Below are 3,987 nucleotides of genomic sequence, written 5' to 3'. Positions count from 1 at the left end.
GGGGGGAGACTGAGAAAGATGGGTTCAATAATGTATACTGCATTGAAACAGATGAGGGAAAAAACTGTTTAAAAGGGATATGTGACTAGGTATTTTTGTCATGATAGGAGTCCAGAGCGAAGGCTGCATAGTGGAGTGGACCTGGGGGGAGGGATTGTAAAACAATGAAAGAATTTTTCTTTTACTTTTTCAAGAAGATAGTGCACTAGGGGGGAGGGTTGGGAGGGGAGAAAAGTGCAACAATGAATGAACGGGGAAAAAACCCCAAAACAAATAAGCGATACAAGTAAATAAGTTTCTAGTCTTCTCTACTTTCACTCAAGATTCATCTGACAACAACAATGATATCCCTCATGCCAAGATCTCTTCTGAATCCAGTTTGAATTTCTGGCAGTTACCTGATGAAGTATGGTTCCAGCAATTTTTAAAATTATTTTTATTTATTATTTATTATTTTTTGCGGGTTTACTGTCGAATCAGATCCGACTGGTCCAGGAGGAGATTGCCCCTCCTTCTCCAGCAGAGGTTTTGGTGGATTTGAACCAGGTGTCTTTGGGATTGCAGTGCAGCTTCTTGCCACGAGGCTACCTGAACTCCCTGTTTCCAGTAACTTTTAAATCATCTTTTGAGATTTTACTTGCATGTGATATTAGTGCTATTGTTCAACAATTTTGACTTTTTATTGGATCAGTTTAATTTTTTAAATGATAACAAATATAGATCTCTTCTGATCAGTTGACAAGATAGTTATTTTTAATATTTCTTGGCATAGACTGATAAGCACATTTAGGGTGGCATCTATTTCCTGAAATACTTCAGTTGAAGTACCTTTGATTCATGGGGTCTTATTTTCTGGCAATATTATCAATACGATTTGGACTTCTCCCTTCAGTACTATTGATTCTTGATCATATGCTACTGCCTGAAATATTTCAGTGATAACTATTTTTGGTAGAGTGACTTTATATATTTCTTCTTCTTTTCATGTTTCTAGTATCATTAAAGATTTTTACCATTTGAGGCTTGTGTTTGTTTTCAGTCTTTTCAGCTTGAGAAATGCCCAGTACGTGCTCTTTTTTTATTTGTTTGTTTTCCAACTCCAGCTCTTTGCACATTTCATTGTAATACTTTGCTTTTTCTTCCTGAGCTACCTTTGGGAATCTTCTGTTCAGCTCTTTAACGTCAGCATTCCTTCTCTTTACTTTGGCTTCTTTTCATTCCAGTACATTCTTCTATTAGCCGTTTTGCTCTTTTCTTTCTTCCTCATCTTTGTAGTGAACCTTTTCTTTTTTTAAGGATGATGTCCTTTCACAACTCAGTCTGGTCTTCATTCACTAGTGTTTACCGCTTACAGAAAATGAAGAAAACTTAAAACACTTAACTGCAGAAGATCAAAGACTACAGACTTCAAAATAAGTTACATTTCAACATCAAGAGAATAAGAACAATAGCAACAACCATGTACAATAAAACCATGTACAATAGCATGAAATATAGCTTGATCCTATAACTCCTGCACAGGATTGAGCCCTTGTTGTAACCACTGTGTCAGTCCATCTTATTAATGGTCTTACTCTTTCTCCCTGACTCTCTACCAAGTATAATATGCTCCACAGGCTGATTCCTCATAATTTCATCAAAGTATATAAGATACAGTCTTGCCATTCTCTCCTTTAAGGAGCATCCTGACTGTCCTTCTTCTAAGACAGATTTGTTTATTCTGGCAGTCCATGGTGTATTCAATATTCTTTGCTAACACCATAATTCAAGTGCACAGATTCTTCATTTGTCTTCCTAAGTCTTTCTCTGGTTTTCACATACATGTCAGGTGATTGTAAACACCATATCTTGGGTCAAATCCACCTTAGTCCTCAAGGGGACATCTTTACTTTTTTATCACTTTTTAGAGATCTTTTGCAGCATATGTACTTGGTCAGGGTAATATCTTTTTTGACTTCTTGACAGATGTTTTCATGGACATTGATTATGAACCCAAGTAAAATGAAATTGGTGACCATTTCAGTATTTTCTCCCTTTATAATTAGGATGGGTGTATCAGAGACAGTGCAATTGGCACGGGACAGAGTAGGGCTGTTGTACATAGGGTACAGTAAAATCTTGCTTTCATGTGAAATCAGTGAAATTGTTCATCATATCAAATCTATTCTTGAAATGGCGTATACTTTCAGATGGGATCTATTTAAGGTAATACTATAACTATCATGCACTTGAGCTTACTCTTGAACAATGAATAAGAATGAATATTAATTGAAAATTTAAAGATGAACAATTGATGGCCTACTCCACAGTCATTCCCTGACTTTGTTTTGATTGATGATAACTGAGCTTCCCCACTGTCTCTTTGTACAGATGCAATTGATTTGACTCCTGTTTTACCATATGTACAGTTGCCATTTATACAAATGAAAGAGTTGAGTGATGAACACATTGTTGATTTTGCAAAGTTCTGTCATGTGATAACTAATTAACTGGTTGTCATTAAGTCAGAACCAATTCATTACCTGCTGTCCAGGGAGGTTTTCAGGGGCTGTAAATCACATAGGAGAGATTGTCCATCTTTTCTTCATGGAGTAGGTGATGGGTTTGAACTGCCTTCCTTTGGTTTGACTGCACAACTCTTTAAGCTACCAGAGTTTCCTTATCACACCCTGTTGTTGTCGTTCGGTGCCATCAAGTCATAGATGACTCATACTGACCCTATGAACAAAAGGCCTGAGCACTGTTCATAGAGTTTCCAGAGGCAAGCCATTTCGGAAGTGGATGCCGCTCCTGCTTCCAATACCATGCCCCATCCAGTATTATTTCTATAAACAAGGCACTACTTTCTAGCTACTAATTCTTCTTAGTTTCCAAAGACAGTGAAAATATGAACATACACTCCCCTGTAGAAATAGTCAATGTTGTTATGTGCCATTGAGAATGGATTTCTAACTTACCCTCGAATGGATTTTCAGAGGCTATACGTTGCTTGGGAGATTTCCCATCTTACATTTGCAGAGCAGCTGGTGGATTTGAACTGCCTGACTTTGAGTTGGCTGCATAGCTCCTCATCCACTAGACCATCAGAGGTCTCTAAACTTTCAGTAAGCTTCCCATTATCTTCATGATATACTAAAATGATCCCCAAAGATGTCATGATAAGGCATATTACGATTTGCTCTGGGTCAATGTGTTTTAGCTTCGTCTCTTATCACTCAGCCCTGTGGTCCATATTTTAGCTGAACAAGTTCTCTCTGATTATCTTGTGCCTTCTGGCTTTTCTGCTTGCTTCAATTGCCACCTCCTTCAGAAAGTGTTCCTTTGATCTCTTACTCTGAAATATGAGAGACAATCTCTTTTATTTGCCCCAGTAGCACCGGTGCTGTATCAAAGCGTTTACTGCGTATAGCCACATGTGTCTTTTTCCTTCCCCAGTAGAATGTGAGCCCTTTAAAAGAGAGAGAATGAGTCGTTCATCCTAAAAGCTCTGCCTAAGCAAAATGTATAATACTTCACAATGAAAGTTCACAAAATTAGTCATACAAGAACTTAGAATATTTTTTTGTTTGTAGAAAAGGCTCAGAAATTGTTGTGTCATAGTTCATATTTCTAATTCTGTATTTAGGGAGCTCTGGTGGTTTAGTGATAAGGAGTTATGCTGCCAACTCAAAGGCATACGATTCAAATCCACTAGCTGTTCTGCAGGAGAAAGGTGGACAGTCTCCTACCATGTGATTTACTGCCTCTGAAAACCTGCTAGAGGATCAGTTATGAGTCGATTCTGACTCAGAGGTGCTTATCAACGTAACAGTGCTGCGTTTTGCTGAATAATAGCTTGACACTTCTATTGGTGTGTAGTTTAACATTCCCAGGTACATTTTTATGGGCTACTTTTTAGATGCACAATTTCTGTTTGTGAGAGTCCTAAAGAACACAATTTAATTTCTACCTTGAATCAGTTGTTGTTGTTGTTGTTATGTGCCGTCG

The sequence above is a fragment of the Elephantulus edwardii genome, unplaced genomic scaffold (genome assembly GCF_000299155.1).
Source record: "Elephantulus edwardii isolate Elephantulus edwardi_28Jun2011 unplaced genomic scaffold, EleEdw1.0 scaffold00105, whole genome shotgun sequence".
In the NCBI taxonomy this organism is placed as follows: Eukaryota; Metazoa; Chordata; class Mammalia; order Macroscelidea; family Macroscelididae; genus Elephantulus; species Elephantulus edwardii.
Note: the sequence above shows the minus strand (reverse complement) of the source record.